Below are 13,167 nucleotides of genomic sequence, written 5' to 3'. Positions count from 1 at the left end.
CTTCAGTATGGATTGGAGCTCAACAACAAGAAAACAAAGATTCTCACCACTGGGCCAATTGGCAACATCATAGTAGATGATGAAGAGATCAACAGCTGTTAACATTATCTTCTAAAGATTAAATCCTTGTGCACATCAAAAATTTTTACTAATAGGGTGAAAAGAAAACCTACCAATTGGGGAAAAAACATTTGCCAATACTATCTCAGACAAGAGTCTCATAACAAAAGTTTATAAAATACTACAGTACTTCCACAAGAAAAAGACTGATAACCCAATTACAAAATGGGCAAAAGACATGGAAAGACTTTTCACAGAGGAAGACATTCAGATGGCCAGCAGACACATGAAGAAATTATCAAAATCACTGGCAATAAGAGAGATGCAAATCAAAACCACAATGAGATATCATCTCACCCCAGTAGCACTGGCAAAGTTAAACAGGACAGTAAATAATAAATATGGGAGTGGAAATGGAGAGATTGGAATGCTCATACACTGTTGGTGAGATCATAAAATGGCACAACTACTCTCAAAGGCAGTGTTTTCTGAAAAAGCTGAATATAAAAATTCCATATGACCCAGCTATTTCACTATTTGGAATATATCCTGAGGAAAACAGACCTGAGACATAAATGGAGATTTATAACATTGTTATTCGCAAAAACAAGAAAGGAAACAACCCAAATGTCCACCAACAACGGAATGTATTGAGTAATTGTGCTACATTCACACAAGGGGATACTAACGCAGCACTCAGGAGCAAGGATTTTTGAAAGCTACTGTATAACATGGGAGAAGCTGGAGAGCATTATGGTGAGTGAACTAAGTCAGCCTCATAGGGATGAATACATCATAAAACCATTATTTCAAAAATACAAGGATTACTGGTAAGATGAGTAGAAAAGTCTAAAGGAGAAGCGGAGGAAGAAGGAGGGCTGAGAGTGGAGGGAAAAGGGAAATCATGAGACTGTAGATTTCAGTGGGCAGAGGGAGAGGATGAAGGAATTAGGAAAGATCCAGTAAAATCCAGTAAAAGAAAAAATGGTAGACCTGGATCATTGGTGATTAGTTTTATTAAACACAATCTGTGGCCCTGAGCTGGAGAGGATATTCACAGAGATACTGTCCTTGTTTCCCATTGTGTCTTAGCATGTAAAAAACAAGTGTTAGTGTCAAGTTTATTTAACTTTAAAGTTAATGCAGACAAATGAAACAAAACCTTGAAAAAGAAAAAAAAACCCCACAATCTATGGGAATGACAATACAAAACATAAGGAGAGAGAGGTATATGTGAAACACAATGTATATAAACAAAAAATAATTATGAGCATTAAGCTATCTTTGGAACTCTAGAAAATAAATGAAAATCATTCTGACCTCAAGAAATTTACTATGTAATGAGAGAAGCAAGGCAAATATAGGGAGTTTGGTACAAACTGCTGTGTAAAAAACCTGATACCTGCAATTCTGAACTCTTACTCTTATAAGGTACTTCAGAGTCTACCTTGTTGCCTGGTTGTTAGGTTCTTCTCTCCAATGGCTTTTGATGAATTCTGGGCTCCTGTAGAAAAATGAACAATTTGTCTAAGAAAAAAGTGAAGCCAGATGCTTCTTAGAAGTGAATATGGTGAGGTTTCCTCTCACACATTTTAAAACTAGTACTTACTATAGGACACCATGACTTGCAAAGCAGAGATTCAACAAAAACCAGAAGATGAAGACTTAAATAGATACACTGACATGGTGGGGTTTTTTTTTTTTTTTTTTTTTTTATTATTATTAAATTTTATTAGTTTCAATGAACATTCACAGGGATTCTGGGCTTTCACTCCTTCATTGCCGCACCATTCTCTCCACCCTCCTCCCCAGTTTGTTCTTCTTCCCCACCATCCGAATGTCTGTTTTAATTGTCCAATTGCCACAGTGCTTGTCAAAGTCAGTTCTGATTTAATCTCCTCTGTCGGTGTGTCCTTTGCCATTCCCTATCACTCCTCCCTGAGAGAGACTTCACCCTGAGTCATAAGGAAAAGGGGATGGCGTATTCTCTTAGCTACTTCCTGCTGAAAAGGGACGCTGTGGGTTTCAGGGTGAAGATCTTCTCTCACTACTCTAAAGGGCCCCTTTGGCAGTAGGAAACACATAGACTATTATGGAGATTGATTTTGGAATTTAGATTGACATGGTGGTTTTAACAGCATTTTTAAACATAACATGATTGTGAGAATGGTACAGCACTGGGAAGCATTTAATGCTTTTTTATTAATTGAAATTTTAATGAAGGTTTATAGAGACTTTGAATTTCCATTCATTCATTGTTGTATGTACACACACACACACACACACACACACATATATATATATATATATACACACACACACACATATGTATATACACACACACATATGTATATACACACACTTTCATTATTATAGAATTTTCCCCGCCCTTGTCCACTCTACTATGCAGCTCTCATTCTGGACCTGTCATGAAAATAATACCTAATCATATATTCCCTTCAAACAGTTCTCTCCCTCATTTGTTTCAATACAGTATACATATTTATCCCCTCTTTTCTTCGTTTCCCCTCAATCCCTATGTCATCCCTGTTTACAACAGTGGCATTATGCAGTATTTGCTCTTTGTGACTGACATATTTCACTCAGCATAATGTTCTCCAGGGTCACTCATTTTTTATATATTGTGAGTTCCTTGTTTTTCCATTGTATGAATATACCACAGCTTCTCTAAACATTCATTTGTTGATGGGCATTTGGGTTGTTTCCAACTCTGCTATTGTGAACAAAGCCCCAATAAAAATGGGTGTGCATATTTCTGCTTGGGAGGCAGTTTTAGTTTCTTTAGGATATATTCCCAGTAGTGGAATTTCTGGGTCAAATAGTATTTCTATTGCCAACTTTCTGAGAAAGTGCCACAGAGCCTTCCATAGTCGTTACACCATTTTACACTCTCACCAACAGTGAACAAGGGTTCCAGTTTCGTCACAACCTCACCATTGTGAAAATGAGAATAGGCAATTTACATACTCAGTGCAACCCCAATACAAATACCAATTCTGTTCTTCAATAAGATGGAAAAGGCAATTTCCAATTTCACTTGGAATGGAAAGAGTTCCCAAATAAGCAAAGCACTCTTTAAAAAGAGAAACAAGGTTGGAGGCATCTCACTCTCTGATTTCAAATCCTACTACACTGTTGTGATGGTCAAGACAGCATGGTACTGGTACAATGACAGACATAGATCAATGAAATAGAATTGAGAATCCTGAAATCAGCCCATCTACCTATGGACAATTGATTTTGATAAGGAGATGAAATCAGTTAAGTGGGGAAATGACAGCCTTTTTAACAAATGGTGTTGGCAAAAATGGAAAACTATCTACAGAAAATGTAAGCAAGATCCACATCTCACTCCATACAAAATAAACCAACTTAAAGTGAATGAAGGACCTAGGACTAAAACCAAGGACTATAAACTTCATTAGAGAAAAGCTTGGAAGAACTCTAGAAGCCCTAACCCACAACATAAACAGTCTTCCAATCATCCTGAAAAACCTACAACCAGGGGAGGATTAAACAGATGAATGGGACCTTTTAAAAATCAAATCACCATGCACACTCCAAAATTTCTCCAATAGGGTAAAAACTGAATTCACTGACCGGGAAAAAATATTTGATAATGACATATCTGATAACAGACTTATATCTAGAATTTATAGAATACTCGAGCACTACTATAAGATAAAAGGTAAACAGCCCAATTGCAAAATGGGCACAGGATATGAACAGACATTTCACCAAAGAAGACATTCAGATGGCAAACAAACACATGAAGAAATGTTCAAAATCATTAGCTCTAAGAGAGATGCAAATCAAAACAACTATGAGTTATCATCTCACCCCAGTAAGATTATCAAAATCTAATAGTAAAACATTTCATTCTTTTGTACATGGTGTCACTACTCATCAAGACCAAGTTTATAGCTATGTGACCTCACAAGAAGCTAAAGGAATATTGGAATCAGTATATTTTCTCAGAGTAAGTGTATTAGTCAGGGACCTAGCAAAAAAGAAAACAAATCCTTTGACTGCTCAAATGTAAAGACTTTAATATAGGGACTAATTATAAAAGTGAGGGCAGATTGAGGCAACAAACAAGGGATGCTGAGGCACTCAGTTACCAGCAAGTTAGCTATGACTACCTCTTTGGTAAAAGATAAGCAAAGACAATAGTGTTATCAGAGCACAATGAAAGGAGGAGTTTGTCAGTCTGGGGCTGTATTTAAACTAATGCCAAAGCAAGATACAAAAGAAGGGAAAGAGTAAAGATTAAGTACCTAGATTTATCTGTTCTAGTACCCTCTGATCTCCTGCCAGCATTTCCCATTTAGCTGAACCCAACTAAAATCCAACAAGGGAGCATTTCAGAGAGTTAAGTTTCCTGAAACACAAAGAAAGATAAAGATGAAGAAGAGAATGGATTGGCACAGCACAAAGAGAAAAGGATCAGTATAAAAAATAAATAGAAGAAAATCCAATAAAAGACAAGACACTACATAGCCTCTCTCAATCTGTCTTGTCCAGACTTCAAAAACCTTCTAAGTTCCTGAAAGAATTATTTGGTTCTATAGTTTTCATTACACAATTCATAAAGTCATCTGAAATGGCTCTGGGAGGGGAAAAAAAATCACAAACTATGCATAGGTGAATACTGGAAGATGTTGACCAATACCTGCAGAACAGTCAACAAATCTAGTACACTGGAGCCTGAAGATGGAGCCCAGCCTCTCCAAAAAGATACCAACCAAGAACCCAGATGAGGATTTCTGTCAACACATTTCAGGTACATTTCAACATACTTGAAACAAAACAGCATTTCAATATCTTACTCTGCCTTTCAGGGAGTAGTGGTGGCTTAGTGGTAAGGAGTTGGTCTGCTAACTTGAAGACACATAGTTTGAGCACACCAGTTGTTCCACAGGAAAAAAGAATGGGCAATCTCCTCCCATGAGATTTACTGCCTCTGAAAATCCACTGGAGGGTTCGCTATAGGTTCTGACTTGTTGATCCCTAACAACATTACAACACTTTGCCTTCCAAACATCACCATGGGACGAATTATCAGCATTTTAAACTCAATCTGTGCCAAAAATAAATTTGTCATTTCTTCTTCTTCTGTCTAGAATTTTCCACACACACTATCCCTTCGCAAATTTGTCTCTGTACTAGCTATGCAGAATTGAACAAACGCCTCCCACATCCAGACATTACCAAGTTCCATAGATTCAACATATGCAAGCACTTTCTTTACCTGTTTTTTCTGTATCCATTTCCCAAACCACATGAACCTGGAGAAATGATGATAGTTATAGAAAAGCTTCAGGCCTCTTGTTCATAGGGTCGCTATGAGTTGTGCTCAACTCGACAGTAAGTAACAACAACAACAACAACAACTTACTTATTACTCCTGTGCATACACATGATTATATCCCTAGAATTTAACATACCAAATCTACCCTCTGCCACTTTGCCTGCCTATATCCAGTCAATCTAACATCCCATAACTGATATATTCATCCTCCTGGCTGAAGCTTATCTATGAATACTGATTCCGCCTTCTAAGCTTCTCAGACTTTCCATTGGGTACGCAACTTTTAACAAGCTAATAAAAATCTGGCCTCTACTTGCCATTCCTACTTTATTATTTACTGCTTTTAATTCATAAAGCCAATGTTCCAATCAAACTGACTTATGTCTCAGATATGTTACATTATCTGCTTCCAAGACTTCTGTACACTACCTTCTTTCTTGCATTGATAATTCCACTTATTCCAGTTATTTATCCAAATAATTTTTTTCATTATTCATAATTTCATCATTCATGAAGATCATTTCTCTTCAAAAAATTCTCTGTTTTACAAAGTTATAAAGTACCTGACATAACATCAGGTCATAAACAGAAGCCTCATCTAATCTCTGTCACCTACTGTTATCTCAACTGTCAAAGACACTATATTTATGTCTTGTAAGAGTCAATCCTTTTTTGCTTTTAATATGACTGCTTATACACATTTTTGTTTTCTTCATTAGGTTGTATGTATAAAGGCAAAAAAGCAAATGTTATACAATTTTATAAATTGCAGCATCTAAAGGAGAAAAAATTGATAAGTACAAAGCTTCATTTTACACAGATTCAAAAATAATTTTCATTTTTGAATGAGTTATTAAATTGTGTGAATTAGGTCTTAGCTTCCAATGCAGATATGACTGTACAAGTAATTGTTTTATCCTCATAATTCTGCAGCATTATGTGAATGGCTCCACAAGACACTACAAGCAGTTCAAAAGAAACCGAAGACCCTTTGATCTCATGAGCATTTCAATTTACCTGTCATCTTTTGTTATAATGTATCAGCAAAGAATTTGGAGCTTTTCAAATCCTAAAGGAAGCAAAGGTAAGAGATTTACTTAGGATCAAAAACCAAATGAGGCCTTAAAAGATTTTAATTGAAAGGAATGTATTGTTTTAAAAAAATGTTTTCATTCAAGTATAACATACATAAAAAATGTACAGATCAAATTCCAACTCGATTAATCGTCACAAAATGAACCCATCTTTTTAGTAGCACCCAGATCAAGAAATAGAACATCACCAGTACCTCAGAATCCATCAACAAAGACATAAAAAAATAAGTATATACTCTATTTTTCCAACTGAATAAAATTTGAGTTTTACATTTCATGAATTCACAAGGTTGGTTATCCTTAAAGATGCTGGCAGTGACTGTCTTGATTTAAAACAATATTCTTAATATTTATGCATGTTGTTGCATATACTATTATATTAAGTACTATCAGACTGTCTGTAGCTCACAGCAACATTAACAAAAGATCAGAACCTTGTCCTAGCTTCACAATCTCCACCATGCCTAAGTTCATTGTTACAATCACTGTATCAATCCATCACATTAAGGGTCTTCCTCTTTCTCAGAATAATGTCTTTTTCCAAGACAACAGAAAAAATGTTGTTTCCTAAAACCATGTCCATAATATGTAAGGCAAAACTTTACCATCCTTGCCTTTAAGGAGCATCCCAGTCACATTTCCTCCAAGACAGACGTTTGATCTTTAAGCAGTCCATGGGATATTCAGGATTCTTCTCCAACATCATGATTAAAAGGCATTGATTCTTCTTCTTTCAGCCTTAATCATTGTCCAACTTTTAAGTGAACAGAAAGTACTTGAAAAGACAATTTCTTGGATCAGATGCTCCTCAGTCTTTAAACTGACATCATTGTTTTGACACTTTGAAGAAGTCCTTGACAGCAGATTTTCTCAGTACAACAGGTCTTTTGGTTTCTTGACTGCTGCTACTATGGATATTAATTGTGGATCCAAGTGAAATGAGATCATTGACAACTTCAATCTTATCTCCAAATATCATAATATTGCCTATTGGTTTAGTTGTGAGTACTCTTGTTTTCTTGATTCTGACATGCAATCCATATTGAAGATTCTAGTCTTAGAGCTTCTTCAGTGTTTCAGGTCTACTTTCTGCAATCAATACTGTATTATCTGCATAATGTAGGTTGTTGATAAGTCTTCCCCTCAACCTGATGCCACATTCTTCCTATCGCCAAGCTTCTCTAATTATTTTCTCAGTATACAGACTGAATGGGTATGGAGAAAAGATAAAACCTCAACACACACCTTTCTTGATTTTAAACCGTGCAACGTTCCCTTTTCTCTTCGAACGACTGCTTCTTGGTCTATGAAGAGGTTTCACACGAGCACAATAAGTGTTCTGATACTCTATTTCTTCTTACTATTACCTATAATTTGGTTAAATACACACTGTAAGATTAATAATGTTGTTGCATATAGGCACATACATTTTCATTGTTGCATAGCACTCTTTTACATGAATATACTTCAATTTATCAAAAATTCCAATACTGATGTTGATATGCCGTGGAGTGACCTGTGATGCATAGCAACCCTATGTACACAGTCCTAAACCCTGCTCTATCCTGTGCCAATCTCACTGTCTCTGACACACCTACTCCCATTATCCCTCCATCTCATAGAGTGTCTTCCTCTCCAGTGCTGTCCCTCCATCCTCCCAAGCATGATGTCTCTCTCCAAGACCTGGTCCCTCTTGGCAACATGCCCAAAGTATGTCAGATTAAGATTCCGAAACATTGTCTTCAAGGAGCAGCCTGCTTTAACCCTTTCCAGGACAAACCTGTTCATTCTCTTAGTAGTCCATGGTATATACAGTACTCTTCTCCAACACCACAGCTCAAAGGCAACCATTCTCCATCATTCCTAATCATTGTCCAGCTCTCTGATGCATGGCAAGTGTTCACAAAGACGATGGCCTGTATCAAGCGCTGCTTAGTCTCCAGACTAACATCTCTGCTGTTCAGTACTTTGGAGAGGTCTCCAATAGCAGATTTTCCCATTGTGGTACAACTTTTAATTTCCTGACTGCTGGTGCCAAGAGTGTTGATTGTGGATCTGAGCAAACTAAAGCTGTTAACAAACTAAACCTCTTCACCATCTATCGTGATGCTGCGTATTGGCCCAGTGTAGAGAAAGTTTGTTTTCTTGATATTGAGCTTCAATACATATTGAAGGCTGCAGTTCTTGACCTCCTGCAACAATCACTTCAAGTCTTCTTCAGTTTCAGCAAGCAGGATTGTGTCATCTGAATAGTACAGATTGTTGATGAATCTTCCTCCAATCCTGATGCCACATCTCTCCTCATAGAGCCCAGCCTTCCGGATAATCTGTTCTGCATATAAGTTGAAAACGTATGGAGACAGGATACATCCCTGGCATACACCCTTTCCAATTTGAACCATGCAGTGTTTCCTTGCTCTGTTCTGATGATTGCCTCTTGGTTCAAGTATAGGTTTTTCATTAGCACCATCAAGTGTTCTGGAATTCCCAATCAGCCAATCAGAGTTAGCTCTATTACTGATAGGCAATTGGGAAAAAGTCCAGTTTGGGGCTACTTTATATAATGTTGCCTTGATCAATCTTGCACATTTTATTTCATTAATATATTTTGCATGTCTTTTGGAAATATTCATAGTAGTAGCAAAACACAATTTTGTGTGTGTGTGTGTGTGTGTGTGTGTGTGTGTGTGTGTGTGTGTGTGTGTTTCGGGTATTTTCTGCTTTCAGCCAAGGTCTATCTGACATCAGCAAAGATATCTCTCATTCCACAGCCTCTTCATAATCCATCTGGCATTTCCAGCACTTCCCTGTTAATGTACTCTTCCACTATTTTTAAATAATCTTCAGCAACACTTTTTATTATTCATTTTTTCTTTTAATTTTATTTTGGTTTGCATATAAAGTTTATATACATTATGCTTATACTATCTTTCATTCACATTATGTTTCATACAATTATTCTCATTCATTTTATTTTATAAAATTAATCACCATTAAACTATGTCCATCATTACCCTTTCTTTCCAGATTCCCACTGGATTCTTCACACTTCCTTTGCTGTCCCACTCCCTCCATCCACCAAATTGTATGACCTTCTGATTTTCCCCTACCCACCCTCACCTCTCTGTTTCCGCACCTTCTCCCCTTGGAGCTCCATTATAAATTTTACTACTTATTCTTCTGTTTTTACAATAATGGTCCTGTGCCGTATTTATCCTTATGAGACTGAGTTAGTTCACTCACCATAATGCCCTCCAGTCTCTCCCAAGTTATATAATAATTTTCAAAATTGTTGCTCCTGAGTGCTGTGTTGTATTCCATTTTGGGAATGTATCACAATTTCTCAATTCATTCTATTCTTATTGGGAATTTTGGCTGTTTCCATGATCTTACTATTGTAAATAACACTAATCTTCAGCCAAATTTTATTTGTTTGTAAGATTAGTGATGTTACTTGACAATTTCTATACCCTGTTGAATCATTTTTTGGAAATGGAAATATTTTCCAGCACTTGGTGAGGTAACTATTTTCAAATTGCTTGGTACATATAAGTAAGTACATCCAGGGCTGCATCTGTTTGCTGAAATACCTCAATTGATATTATATCAGTTCCCGAGGACTTTTTTTTACCAATATCTTGGCAAAGAGGAACCAGGCCTTGGAGAGGGGCATCATTCTTGGGAGGGTGGAGGACCAACACAAGAGAGGAAGATCCTTGATGAGATGGATTGATTCAGTGGCTAGGGCAGTGGGGGTAGGTTGTGTCAGAGACAGTAAGGTTGACTCAGGATAGAGCAGGGTTCAGAACTGTTGTATGAACCTACATACATACATATGAGTTGCAAGAGAATCAATGGCACATAGAAACACCAAGTACAACTATATCAGAGTTTCTTCAGACATACATTTTAGTGTTCTCTTTCTTTCCTGTATTTGTATTGATCTTTTGCCTTTTTCATTGATAATGTTCTTGATATCATCTCACAACATATCTAGACTTGTGTCTTTAGAGTTCAATGTATCAAATGTACTCTTGAGGTGATTTTAAATTCAATTGGGATACACTCAAGGTCATATTTTGGCTCTTATGTAATTTAAAAATTTTTCTTCTGCTTCAATTTGTATGTGAGTAATAAATGTTCTACTTCATAGTCTGTCTCTGATGTTGCTTTGTTCTTATTGAGTTTCTCCAACATCTTATTCCACAGAAGTAGTCAGCTGAATTCTTGCATATTCCTTCAAATGAGGCTTATGTGTATTGTCATAGTTTATCTTTATTTAGGGAAAAAATGTATTTCCAATTACTTAACCATGACTGTACAAAATTTTTTCATGTACTTTTCATGTACTTTCCAGTCTCATTTCTGTAACTAAGCTTGTATTTTCCAACTAATAGTTATCAAATTAAATTATAGGCAACCTTTTCCAGCCAACAAGTATCCTAATAAATTTTGGGTAACATTGAGAAGAATGAGAACTAGAGAACACTTAAGTGAGCTCATGAAAAACCTGTACATAGACCTAGAAATAGTCATTGGAACATAACAAAAAGATTTAGTTTATTTAAAACCCGAGAAGGTGTGTGTCATTGTCATATCCTTCCTCCATACCAGTTCAATCTATTGAGCTAAACAAATAATTATAGAGATTGGACTATGTGAAAAAGAATGCAGTATTAGGGTTGGAGGAATACTCATTAACAACTCACATTATGCAGATAACAAAAACGTGCTCCTGTAGATGGTTTTCAAAAATGGATTCTAGCCCCATGCTGCCAACCAAAAGGCTTTTTTAACTAGGAGGCTTTATCATCTCCCCTCACTCCCCTTAACTGGATTATAATAATAGTCAAGTAATCAAGAAATATCTTGCATTTGACAAATCTGCTGTCAAGCACCTCTTTAAACTGTCACACTACAAAAATGTCAGTTAAAAGACTAAGGTGCACCTAAGCTAAGCCATGGCATTTTATATGACTTATTAGGCATGTGAAAGTTGGGAAAAGATAAGGAAAACTGAAGGAGAATTTATACATTTGAATTGTGTTGTTAGCTGAGTATTGTATATGCCATGCAATGGCAAAACCCAACAAATCTGTCTCAGAGAAAGTGCAACCAGGGTGCTCCTTAGAGGCAAGGATGGTGAAACTTCATCTCACAGGCTTTGAGCATGTTTTAAGGATGGTTTTAGCATTACAAAAAAAGACAGCATGCTTGGAAAAGCAGAGTAAGTCCCTCAAGCAGCTGAATTGAACACTGACCACAGCAGGCTTATGCATCGTGGAGATTGTGAAGTGATGTTGTTGTGGTTGTTGTTATGTACCATCAAACATTGTGAAGATAGTACAGAATAAAGTAATCTTTCAATGTGTTGTTCATAGGGTTACTGTGATGTGTAGTTGACTCAACTGCATCTAACAACAATCTGCCTGCTAAGGCTCTGTCTCATCCATCAGAGGCCAGGCCCGACTCTCTGTCTCCCAAGAAACTCATCTAGATCATCTGAGATGTAATTATTCTCTTCCTCTACTTCCCCTCTTTGCCATTCCACTCATTGGTGGCATTAGAGATAATTTGTGTATGTGACTGTCTCCTGTGTGACTGTTGCAATCAGACTATTGTCACCTAGAAAGCAGGGACAAGGAACATATCCTATTTTTATCCACTTCTGAAATGACAGGCCTTCAAAACCCCTATATACAATAGAGCACACTTAGACTATCGCTTGGACTAGCAGACATGGCAATTGAGACTGAGATCTTAGAAATGGAAATACAGAGAAGAAGGAACAGCTGCAATCAGACACTAGTGATTGGAATGTGGTATGTGAGAAGCATGAATGTAGGAAAATTGGACATTGTTAAGAAAGAAATGGAACGCGTAAATATTGACATACTAGGTATTGGTGAAATGAGATGGCTTGGCACAGGACATTTGGAATCAGATGATTACATGATTTACTATGCTGGGGATGAAAAGGTGAAGAAAAAATGGGGTTGGTTTCATAATTTAAAAAGTCATTTCTAGATCCATCCTGTAATCCATACACAGACAAGGAAGTCCAGTGAATACAACTATCATTCAAATACATGCACCAACAACTAGAGCCAAAGAGGAGAAAATAGAAGATTTCTACCAACTTTTGCAGTCAGAAATCGATCAAACATGCAATCAAGATGCACTGATAATAATGGGCGACTGGAAAGCAAAAGTTGGGAACAGGGAAGAAGGATCAGTAGCTGGAAAACACAGGCTTGGTGAGAGAAATGAGGCTGGAGATAAAATGATATATTTCTGCACATTCAGTGATTTATTCATTGCAAATACCTTTTATAAGAAACATAAATGCAGGCTACACATATGGATTTCACCTTATGGTATGCATAGGAATCAGATTGAGTAGATCTGTGGAAAGACTCAATGGAGAAGCTCAATATCAGCAATGAGAACCAGGTCAGGTGCTGATTGGGGGACAGACCACCAACTACTCATATGCAAGTTCAAGCTGAAGTTAAGGAAAATTAAATTAAGTCCACGGGAACCAAAATTTGATCTTAAGTCTGACCCACTGGAATTTCAGAACCATCTCAGGAACAGATTTGAGGCCTTGAGCACCAATGAGCGTAGACCAGATGAGCTCTGGGAGGATACCAAGAAAATCGTCCATAAAGAATGCAAAAG

The sequence above is a fragment of the Elephantulus edwardii genome, unplaced genomic scaffold, assembly GCF_000299155.1.
Source record: "Elephantulus edwardii isolate Elephantulus edwardi_28Jun2011 unplaced genomic scaffold, EleEdw1.0 scaffold00062, whole genome shotgun sequence".
NCBI lineage: Eukaryota > Metazoa > Chordata > Mammalia > Macroscelidea > Macroscelididae > Elephantulus > Elephantulus edwardii.
This window is presented reverse-complemented; position numbering follows the sequence as displayed.